The sequence below is a fragment of the Lissotriton helveticus genome, chromosome 4_1 (genome assembly GCF_964261635.1).
Source record: "Lissotriton helveticus chromosome 4_1, aLisHel1.1, whole genome shotgun sequence".
NCBI lineage: Eukaryota > Metazoa > Chordata > Amphibia > Caudata > Salamandridae > Lissotriton > Lissotriton helveticus.
Window position 1 is genome coordinate 522,556,377 of NC_136063.1, and position 13,068 is coordinate 522,569,444.

A 13,068-nucleotide genomic window follows, 5' to 3' on the forward strand; every position below is an offset into this window, starting at 1 on the left:
TTCTTAAAAAGAGGTTAATTACAATATTTTAAAAATAAAATTATATTTCTAATTTATATTTCATTTTTAACATGAAAGTAAATTGATATATTTTTAAAAATTTAAATTAAATTAATTTATTCTTCAATATTTCCAAAGGTGTTCTAATTTAAGTCCGTACCTCCAATACTTTCAGTGAGAAGTTCTTGTAGTACCAGTGACTGGTGATTTTGTGCTGGACGTACACCATCTGTTTTGGACCTTTTAGGGTCCTTTTTGTAGCTGTACTAACTATAGAAGTGCAGTATCAGAATACCAATGGGCTTAGGGCCACATGTTCGACCATTTCATTTTGCAAGTCGCAATTTGCGAGTCGCAGAATGAAATGTACAAATGTGTCTCAAACACATTTAGTGATTCCCAATGGGGTTCGCAAATGACCTACATCATTAATATCAATGAGGTAGATCGCAATTTGCAACCCATGGGAATGGCCTGTAATCACAGGTATGGTGACCTGCTGAGGTCAGCAGACCACCAGGTCTGTATTGCTTTTTAAATAAAGCAAATTTTTTTTAAATGCAGCTCGTTTTCCTTAAACGAAAATGGAAAGCATCTATAAAAGAAATATTCAAAGTTGCCTTTTCGTTTTCTAAGAGTAGGCAGTGGTCCGCGGACCACTACCTGCTCTTGAAAAACATTTTCGCTACCATTAAAATAGGGGAAGGGTTCCTCTGGGGACCACTTACCATTTGCGACTGGCTTACCACCTACTTGAAGTAGGAGGTAAACTGCAATTGTTTTGTTACAGCATTCCAGGTCACAAAACAATCAGACTACTCACTATTAGTGAGGGTCACCCTTGGCAAGCCCCTTCCTAATATGGACTCACAAACCCTATTTTGCGAGTCAGAAATCGGTTACTGACTCACAAAATAGAGTTGGTACATGGCAAAAGCCATTTTAGAGATTGCAAATTGCCTGAATCTCCATTAGCAACCGCTGAAAACTGTCATAAACGTGCCCCTTACCTTTTTGTGTATGGCTGCATGTTACTCCATAAAAAGGCTTTTTAGTCCTCCATTAACCCATCTTTACTCCACCATAAACCCCTCCCACTTATTCATAAAAAAAATCCCTGTTTAACTGCCAGTCCCTCTCTCCCTCCTCATTTAATGCTAACACATATACTCTTGTGTGCAAAGATTTGAGGCGGAGATCTCCACTCATAAAAGATAAGCGAGACAGAGGAGGAGACCTCTGCATATAGGTTAGTGAATAGCATTCTATAGTAATTCGTTATATTGCTATAGTACTACTAAATACCAGAAGAAATGTCATACTTGATTGTGATTTTCTTTAAATAGTGTTTACTCCTTTTAAATTATCAGTACATGTTAATATGTGTATAGTAATGTGTAATTTTGAAATTGACGTGATGTACAGCAACATGAAAACACTTTGTGTTGGCATAATTTATTTGGACACAAATGTGTATCTGAAACAAGTACGCAATCAGGGTTCATCGTTTATTACACAGTAGGATAATGTTGTCTTTGGGTAAAAACATTTAAATGATGAACAGCTTTGAGAGTTTTGAATCAGGTAGAAGGTTTCTTAACTCCCTGTTGAAGAGCTGTGCTTAAAATTATTTTTCTCCCTGATGAGACAACCCCATTTCTTACAAGTTATTTACTATACCATGCTGCGTTCTGATAAATCGTATAGGGCTGGGTGCTGGCATTTACCATAAGTAATGGACTCTGCAAAGCCATTTTAAAGTTTAAACGCACATCTCAGCAAGCAAACAATTATGTTGTATGTTTCTGATAACCATTAATCAATCAATACTTCGCGTCCTTGTTGAATTGTCACAGAGCTGCACAACCAGTTGCTGTTTTTTCATCCCCCCAGTTGGAGATAGAAATTGTGACTCCCCACTAAGACACTTGATTTGTTTTATTTGGCGGGGATGTGGTTGCTGTTTGTAAGTCCTTAATTTAGTTTTAATCCTTGTATTCATGGACATTCATTCGTTGATTCAATTTGCAGGTGTGTGTTAGTCACAAAGCAGCAAGGAACAAAGGTGGGCTCTTCTAGTGCAGAGTTTAATGCATTTTACCAATATTTCAACATATCATTCAATACAATGTACGATTTAGACTTCAATCTGTATTATAGGCTGTATGAGCAATAACACAATTCGTTTGCATTAACAATAAGGTTCCATCTTCTACAAATGTTGTTGAAGTGTGATCCTGGCCTCTGGAGTCGACCAGTAGTCACTTATTCTTTGCTACGGAGCGATCATGTGGCAGTAGCACTTACTAATACTTTATTTGTTGGCCTAGCTGAGCGTGAATCATATCACAGATACTTTACATTGATGCAAGTAAATACAGAACATCCCTTTAACATTTTAGCTGTTTTTGTAATAGATGGTGGAAAGGATGGACTTTTGCTGAATTGCAACACTGAAGATGCAAGTGTTGGGTGAAGAAGGGAAGCCATTTCATGGTCTTAGGGGCCAGATGTACATTGTCTTCCATTTGCGATTTCCTAATAATGACTGGCTATTGGGACACTCTCTCTCTTTTTTTCAATATTAGGACATTTTACACAGCTATGTACAACAGTGCAATTGACCTGCCTCACTAATATTCATGAGGTAGGTTGCATTTAGCGACCAATTGGGAATCGCTAAAAACATACTGATGGTGGCCGGCAGGGGATGGCAGACCACCATGTTTGCTTTGCTTTTAAAAAAACCAATGTTTTTTTTGTTAATGTTTTTCTTAAAGAAAAGAGGGATGCGTTAAAAAAAATGAAGCTTTCTTTACATTTTTTAAGAGTAGGCAGTGGTCCATTGTATGAGTTATGCTAGTGATGTATGAAGACATTTTTTTGTTACAACAACAGGAAAAAAAGTCACAAAACCATTTGTTTTCTGTCATTTCTCGTATCCATACAGGTCAACACCCTTCAGAAGCAGGGTATATGTAAAGCCATTGCCAGGAAGGTGCAGTCTTTGGGATCTACAAGCGGCGTATCCATCACAGCAAGAGGTGGGTGGACCTACAATTTTGGGCCCAAAAGTCAGCTGAAGCCCAGCTTGGACAGACCTCCCAATGTGGGAGGCGTGTGTGCCCCATATCCTGATACCCTAATGGCCATAATTCTTGCTGGGGCCTATCTGGAGCTGGATGGGCAGTTGAGGGCAGCAACAAAGGGGTAAGTTCTTATCAGAGTGTTACATGTTACATGACTAATTTATTGTTACAGCAGGACTTTTCACATCAACATTAAGGGTGACCCATGTCCAACACACATTTGTGAAGATGTAACTTTTGCACAGTGTGCACGATGATGTGCTTTGTCTATTAAATATGTTGGTAAGGATACCACTTGGTTCCTGTTTATAGCCATGTTATTTGATGACATGAGGGACAGTTGTACCAAACATGCCAATTGTGTTCAGTGTGTCTGGTGTGATGCTCCTTCACTATTGGGGATGATGTAATGGTAGCCGTATTACATGTGACATAGCATACTAGGCACTTACGATACAGTGGATGTACCAAACATCACATTGGTAAGTTTGGATTCAACACAAACATGTGTGAGTATGTGATCCAAAATGGCTAGTGGCATCAGTATTAATAGCTACATTTTGGAATCAAAACTTATCTAATTGTGTTTAGTATAAAAAAAACAGTTCATACATATTAAAAGTGACAGATTAGCATGATATCGTATTCCTTCCCAAAGAAGTGTGTGTAAGCCAGTCTTCTTTTTGACAAATAGCAGTGATAGGCATTGGTCCTTTGTTATGGCCAGATGATAAAGTATTGATTGAGATAAATGCCAAACATAAACGGATTATACAAGATGGAGCGTCCCATTGCATTTATGTAGGAGTATCCCAACAGGAAAGCTCAAAAACAACTTTAAATCATGATTCATTAGGCAACTGTTGCAATGAATCCCGGTGTAATATGTAGCATATTGTGATGTATATGTCTATATCTTTGAAGTAAGTATTATGTATAAATTAGTGTATGTAATAATTAGCGTCACTGATACAAGTTTTTGACTACAGTGAAAACCAGCATATTTAGTGAAACAAGTTCACTAAGATACAACAAACTTTGAATAACTAGAGGTATTTGGGAGTGAAATGTGAAAATGAGTTTTGTTTTGTGCGGAAGAGAATTAGAAATGTTTCAAGGCTATCTATTTACTTATGCTGTGGAAGTCATTTGTCAATCCATCCACATATTTGTGTCCAACTGCCTTCAACAGTATAGGTATCTACATAGTATGTGATGCATTGCTAAGCTACATCAGTGCAGAAATCATTTATGATTTATGATGGGTACGTCAGACCATGACGTACACACCCTTCTCCACTCTTACGTCCCGGCTCCCCAAAATCCACTAACCACCAACCACATGTCCATCCCAACGATTATCTCTAACCCCCTCAGGCACCAAAAGGATAACAACAGAGGCGCCGTCCCCAACAACCTCACTAATGTACCCCTCACTATAGAATCGTCCTCCACCCTTTGCACCCCTAGCCCTAAATGCATACTTCTCAACTGCAGATCGGCCCAAAGACATTCCACGGAGGTCGCCGACCTCATCATGTCCCTGGAACCGGACCTAGCCATTCTGACTGAAACATGGCTGTCTGATTCCTCTACACCTATCTTGGATATCCTAGTCCCCCCCAACTACTGTATCATTAGACTTGACAGGGCCAAAAAGACAGGCGGTGGAATTGCCTGCATCTACAGAAGCAACCTCTCAGTCTCTAAAGTGTCCGCCCCCTCTCTTACTTCCTGTGAATACCTCTGCCTTGATGTCATCAGCGAAAGCAAACCGGTATGCTCACTACACATTATATACCATCCACCTGGGGACAAGCTCTCCTTCGTCCAACAACTCATGGATACAATATCAGCCAAATCAGGACGGCAGCACACCCAAATTTTCCTTGGCGACTACAATCTCCACTTTAATGACAGCAGTGACACAGTGGTAAACAGCCTCAAAAGCTTTCTCAACGCACTTGATCTCAACCAAATATGCAATAGCCCGACCCATGAGAGAGGTTCTATCCTTGACCTTATCATCTCCAAAGAGGGCGCTATTCAACTGGAGTCAATCCAACCTTGTGACTGGTCAGATCATCATATTGTCTCCTTCCTCATCAATGAAAAAATTAGATTTAACCCAGTTCAACCCCCTAAGCACAAAGCGTGGAAAAGAGACTTGAAGAAACTCAACCCAAACTCCTTACCGCCTAACAGCTGCAATCTCCTACTTCCCCCTCCCGGCGCTACGGACGTTCAACTTCTGACTGACCACTATCTCAATAATATGTCCACAATAATCAATGAGGCGGCGCCCATGCAACTGAAAAGAGTTTCATCCAAGAAGACTTCCAACCCATGGTATGACGGGAGCCTCAATGAGGATAGACGGGCCATGCGAATGGCAGAGCGCACCTGGAGGTCAGCCCCTTCTGCAGTGCACCTAAAAAGTCTAAAGAAACAGAGAAACGCCTACTTCAGGAAAATAAAACGCTCAAAAAGAGATTTCTTCAGCCTCCAGCTCGCCCAAGCAAAAAACCGCCCAAGAAAATTTTTGAGTTAATCAGAACACAATCCAAAGAGCAACCACAGACACTCAGCTCCATGGGCGTTACACCTTCCTGCGAAGACTTCTCTGCCTTCTTTATCCAAAAAACTGAGAGAATAAGAAGAGATCTCCTCAATGACGCTATCCTGTACTCCAACCCCCGACACACAGCAGTGCCTGAACCAAAGAACAATGCTACTTGGTCATCCTTTGGCACCTACTCCGAAGAAGAAATTGCAGATTGCTCAGCACCTTGAAACCATCCAATCACCTCTCTGACCCCCTTCCTGCTAACGCTGTAAAAGACTTTTCCCTTTGGCTTCTCCCACTCTGGACTAAGATTATCAATAGCTCTCTTCAACAAGGATCCATCCCCAACGCCCTCAAAGTCGGGCAAGTCACACCGCTACTAAAAAAAACAACAGCAGACCCCACTGATCTAAACAATTACCGCCCTATTACAAATATTCCCACTCTTGCTAAACTGTTGGAAAAATGCGTACAGCTACAACTGACTAAACACATAGATAAGTTTGATCTCCTCAACGCTCATCAGTCAGGCTTCCGAGCAGGGCACAGTACCGAAACTGCCATGACTCACATAGTGGACGACGCCCTTCAAATCCTAGACCAAAACGATACCTGCCTCCTCATCCTTCTGGATCTCTCCTCAGCATTCGATACAGTTAAACATGAGAACTTACTCGAACTGTTAAACACAAGAATGGGCATATCTGGGACTGTTCTCAAGTGGTTCACCTCATTTCTACACAACCGGACACAAAGAATCAAAAGCAACAACCTGCTGTCCTCTCCGGTACCTGTTTCGCTAGGCGTCCCTCAAGGATCCTCCCTCTCCCCAACACTGTTCAACCTAGTTATGGAACCTCTCACTACTTTGCTACAGACATCCAATGTTCACTTTCACATGTATGCCGACGACACCCAAATTTATCTCAAAATACAATCCCCCAAGGACATCATGTTTCTGAACACCACGATCAGAAACACCCAATCCTGGCTTGCTGAGAATCACCTCAAACTCAATGTGCTGAAGACCGAGTTCCTCCTGATCTCACCTCCCGCTAAAATCTCCACGGCTCAAACATGGCTTAAGCACTTAACGGCTCTAAATGTACAACCCATCGTCGTAGACTCAGCAAAATCTTTAGGCATACCACTTGACGCCAATCTCAACATGCAGCAGCACATCAGCAAGGCAACCAAAGGAGCGAACTTCCAAATCAATACCCTGAGAAAACTTAAACCCTTCCTTCCTGCCATAGACTTCCAGACTGCAGTACAATCTATAGTCATCCCGCACATAGAATACGGTAGCACCGCCCTCTGCGGGCTCCCCCTAACTACAACGGCGCCCCTAAGAGCGTCCCTTAACGCCGCAGCGAGACTCATCACCGGCTCAAAAAAACACTTGCATATTTCCCCGGACTTTAAATCACTGAACTGGCTACCTTTTGAAGCCAGAATACATCTGAAAATCGCATGCATGACACACAAGGCTGTACACATGAACTCACCCGCCTACCTCACTCAAAAGCTGACAATTTCGGGTGGCTCTAGAACTACTAGAAACACAAACAATCTTTTGCTGAAACCTCGAAGATTTCGGAAGGAAAAAACATATAAACGCTCCTTTTCAGGAATGGCACCCAGGATCTGGAACTCACTCCCTCCTGAAACAAGGCTCATCTCCTCCAACACACTTTTTAAGAAAGAAGTTAAAGCGATCCTCATGGCTAAATACACATGATCTACTATTCCGTATTACTCATGAATCTGCTCTGTAAGACCTGCCCGACCCCCCTGGGCTATTGTATTACTTGTATTATCGACTTACTTGATTGTATACGCTCACTCTTTGTATATTGTTATATTGTTGACGCACCTGTGTGACTATGTATATTGTTATATTGTTGACGCACCTGTTTGACTTTGCACACTTTACCCACACCACCTCAACGATCCCTACTTCTCTACTACTGTCGCACCTGTGGGACTATACATCCTGCACCCACCCACCTCAACTATGCCCACCTTTAAGCTCCAAAAATTTTAAACACGCTTAAGCAAGTATATGCTCCTTATTTTTGTACTTTATATTATTGACGCTACTGTTTGTCTTTGCACCGTGTATCGACACTACCTCACCTGTGACCTACCTCATGTTTTTTGACCTACCTATGTAACTAAGCACCTTGTACCTAACTACCTCAAATATTACTTTGTATTATTCCTTCACCCCCGTGTCCTTGTAAAGCGCTCTGATATCTGCAAAGATCTTGTTCGCGCTATATAAAACTTTCAAAATAAATAAATAAATAAATGATTTTTGACAATCGACATATACTTTAGTGACTTGCAGTAAGTGTTGCAATGATGAAATGCCCAAAGGTAACCTGCTTTCAGTTTATGCTAATATTGATACAAAATTGCAGTATTTGTTGATCATATGTATTCATATTTTACTTATTGAGAAGGGAAAGTATGCAGATTTTAGGGCCTACTGAACACACTCTCAAAGGGTAATTTTGGTTGATATTCTTTTGGGTGACATCAGTTCACTATTCTAAACAACAAAGGTCAACCATTCAGAGGTGTGAAAAATTTCTCGAGAGACATAATAATGGACAAGAGACAAGATCATACATGATATTCAAGTGATCATGGGGAATGACATAACTGTGACCAAATGGTTTCTGAAAATGTTGCCTACAGGCATGAGTGTATGCTAATGTAGAACCAAAGTTTGAGAGATTTGATGCAGGTGAAACTTGAAAACTTGGGAAGGGTTTTGCAATCAAAGTTGATGACCTGTTCTATTCAGCATCATCAGGAGCAGGTAGAGGAGACATTGGCGATGGAAGCGAGTAAGCAGTTATGCCCTGTGGTTCTGGGGCAGATACCACCAACACTGAAGGACCCAGTGACACAGAAGGTAAGGGGAATGCAATGGAGGCTACCAGTTATTCTACATCTTCTTTGGATGCCTCCTCCAGGGAACAGTCCCTAGTGGTGGTGGACCTTACTGCATCTGTTACACCTTCATCCTTGTCCGCCACCCATAGTACCATCTCTACCCTGCAACTTGCTCCCCCCAAAATGGTCAAACCTGCCCCTCACACCCTGCCCCTGTCCCCCCGGCTGCTTTGAGTGAGGATGCTATTGGCCTCCTTAGGAACATCTCTGTATTTCAGACTTCACTACTGAATGCCATCCATGGGCTTGGCTGCAAATTGCAACAAATGGTATCCTACCTGGAAGGAATTCACTGTGATATGTCTGGCTACAGAGGTCTTTTCAAGCTTTAGCCTGCTCAGTAGCTGCAGACACCCAACCATCCCAACCTTGTGCCCAACCTCCCGCCCAATCCCCATCTAAATTCGCTATTCCATGACCTGTCCGAAGCACACTCACACCTCTGCACTCAACCACTTACACAGACACAAGCAGCACACCCACATACAGAAAGTCAAACAACATAAAAAACAAAGGCATGCATCCAAACAGACAGGCACTACCTCCACCACCAGCACAGACTCACAGTCACCACCACACTCACATGTACTACCAGCACTACCACCAACACACCCCCAGACACTGCACCAAACCACAGCCAGATTCACCACCACAAGCACACCCTCACTACCACCACCAGCGCACCCCATATACTGCACCCACCACCAAAGCAGCATCTACCACCACAAGCACACCCCCGGACACCGCACCCACCAGCACACTCACATGCACTACCCCACACACTCCCCAGATACCACAACCACCACAGCCACATCTACAACCACAAGCACACCCCAGACCCTTCACCCACCACCACAGCACATTCACTACTACAAGCACACCCCCAGACACCAAACCCACTGCCACAGCCACAGCCACAGCCACATACACCATGACTACACCCAGCAGCTCCACAGAGCACACACACACAAAACAGAAACACCCATAATCACCCACACAACACACACCAGCAAAGCAACACACATCCAAACATGCATGAATTACACCAGACCCACAGACACCAGCACGTTCAATAGACACATGCACAACCATCCTGACCATCCTACCCATTTTCACTGTGAGAAACTTACATTTGCCCTTGCCCTGATCTTGCCACTCTCAAACATACCCCTCCCAAAACGCACACCTACCCCTTCTACCCCAACCCATACCTTCTACTTCTCAACACACCCCTCAAAAGACAGGAACCATCACTGCTTCACCCCTAGGTATCCCTAAAAACCAAGACCCCTTCCTAGAACCACACCCTCTCCCAAACCCAAGACCACCCTCCTAAACCCACACCTCCTTCCCAAACCCAAAGGCATCCCTCACAAACACAAACCCCCTTCCCAAGCAACATCTTTGTGGGTGCTTGCTCTATCCACTAGATGCCCCTTCCCGGAGAGGTTCTCCTGGCAGTGCAATTGGAGGCAAGATAAGTGCCACAACACAGCTGTGCTGGCTGCAGCACCCACTGCAATGCAAAAATGGGACACTACATATCCCTGCACTACATGGCAGGCACCATGCAGTGCCAACCACATGGTGCAGGAATATGTAGAGTGGCACCATAGATGCCACCCAAAACCCACAGCTTTGTGCCAGGGGGGAAGGGGGCCTGCTGCACGACCCCAAAGTCCCTTTCTGCCTGCCTGGTCATGATGGGTTAATCGCCCCTGACAGACAGACAGGAAGGGATATCATTAACACTACACCGGTGCCTGGCAGGCAGCGCCGCCATTGTGTGGGATGCGAGAGGTCCAATGAGCAGTGGGAATCATTCCAACTGTCAGACCCCTGGGAGTCGGTCTTTCCGACCACCACACATCCGCCCGCCATCCACAAGTGGCGGGCAGAAAACGTGATTGTGGTGGCGGTTACTCCGCCACTCATGGGCTGAGGGTGGTGGTCCCACCATCATCGTAATCGGGCCCATAATACACGACTTGTACTAGACAAGGGGAAATACTGCATTGATGATTTTGTAGAGTGCTTCAAATTTGGGACTGCCATTGATTTTCCAGGTCATCTATGAGGCGAGGGTTACAGCTTTTCTACTGCAATTTCTACATGATGTTACATTGCATTTATCTCAATGAAGTGTGATGCATATATATTCCTTGTGCTAATTGTCATATTTTATTTAAGCACACCTGTATTGTGAGTTTTTGATTCTTGATTTGGTATCCGTTTTCTGCAAGTGTCCTTTTTTGGAAGGCAGCTGGCACCAAATGTATGAACACAATGTGGCTAGATACGTGTATTACTTTAACTTTATTAAATGTCAATATTAGAGGCATATGCATTGCACATCGGTATGCTTTTGCTTGTGTGAGTGATTTAAAAAAGTCCTGAGCAAATGTTAACAGTCAAATGAAACGATAACAGGTAATGGGGAGGTTACCTTGGGTTCCGGCGATGACAGTGTTGATTTGTATTGTGAATACCCAGCAGCAGCAGAAGCAGGGCGTGTAGGATCAGGTCCATGGAGGTACAGGAAGTGGGAAAGTGAGCGAAGGTGAGTTTCTGCCTTATATGCATTCCATTTTGCCAACTCAGATGTGGAGGTTACCCCCCCACAGTTGCATCGGCAGGAAGGCACATTGTGATTGGCCCGGCGGACAAAGTGGCTGTACTGCCTCTGACAGTATCTTTTGCCTAGCCAGCCTTTAACACAGTTGAGATTTTCTGGCAATGATGGAGGGTCATTTTGTCTATGCAATTCCCAACATCTATATAGGGCAGGTGGACCGTTGAGCCGCCGGGTGGGAAGACCCATGAAAAAGCCACGGCAGGACCCAATCTGCTAACAGCTAAATCAGGCCCTAAGTAATCTATCCATTTGTTATTTATGAAAAGATTTACTTTAAATTGTAGCATATTCTACAATCTTTTGGTTTGTGTGCTAAGTGTAGGGCCGATTTGGGTGACAGATTGCTCATTCTTAGTTGTTGACAGCTTTTCTCTTTTTGTAATACTTCTATAAAAGTGTATAGTGTAGGTTTGGTTCTGCCTATTGTGTATTGGAAGGCATTGTGCCATTCTTCAACTGTGTAGTTTATTTTGGCTTTCTATGCCAAGTTGGTGTCAGAGACTTTCACCATGGTATTTGGAATATGGGTTGATGTCTGTGTCCTGAGTAATGCAGTCTGTCTTTGAAATAGTTCATAAGGGGGCTAAGTTTGTCTTCATTTTGTTGGGAGAAAGAACTCTCTATTAGTAAATTGTAGTGGTAGGCTACCTCCTCGACAGGGATAATGGCATGCGATCTAGCACATGTGTAGCAAAGAGTCATATTCTGTATATCTGAGTGAATGCTTTGGGAGAAAGTCCCATCCATCATCCGCACTTCACACTGTCTCAATTTTAGAAGTTATCTGCTATAGAGAATATTAGGATTTGTTTTTTGTTCTTTAGGTCATCACGTAAAAGGAAAGGTTCCTCATTACGTGTTATTGTTAAGTGTTCAGTTATGTGTATGTCCTGATATCATCTAGGTGCAGGCGGGGTATCACTGGTGACTCTTTTAGTTTGTGGCATTCAATGTTTTAAAGTGGGGATAGGTGGTAGTTGGCCTGGATTGTTTTCAGGGACTTTAGGTAGTATATCTTTTAAGGTTTTGATTGTGGGTTCCTGGGAGCTAGTGCTTTGCAGCTTCTGTCGTAACGTCTGAAAGTATTGTAACAGTATAAATATATAGAACATTTTAACATTTGTGCGTTTATTATTTTCATTTAAAATTATGCAATCACTTTTATTTTGTAAACATACATGTATGTGTAACAATGTTTCTCACGATTTTGCAGCACTCTAAATATTAACTTGTTGTTAGTTGTAGATGCTGATGTAGTTAGTGGTTGTGTTGCTGGCTATTTGGGTAAGTTTCACATTTTATAGTAAGTTTAATAGTAATTTTGCATACTATTTATTTAATGGTTTTTGCTACTTGTCATTCTCAAGCAGTTTATCGCTGTTTCCACAAGTGTTTTTTTTTATAGGAAGTCTATGTAAACAGATCTCATTTTATTAATTATTTTTTATTTAATGCTTTTACATTTAATGACAAATAAGTTTGAGTGTAAATATAAGCTTTATTTACCTGGTTATGTAGTTGCTGAACTGAGTATATTTTTTTCTGTAATGGTTTGGTGAGAAAACCAAGCAGAGTTTCCTCCTGTTCTAGCATTTGTTGTATTTGAAGTAGTTAGTTTTTTTAAATTAGTGTGCCTTTTATATTGTTGACTTAATTGTCTGTTTGATTTTATTGGATATAGTTGCTTATAGTTTTAGTTCATTGGTTGGTTTAGTTTTAGTCTGAATTTTGTTTTATGTGCTTTTTACTTCTTTGATAAACGCTAACTGAGATATTATGTAATATATTCTGTTACTTTTAAATATGTTAGT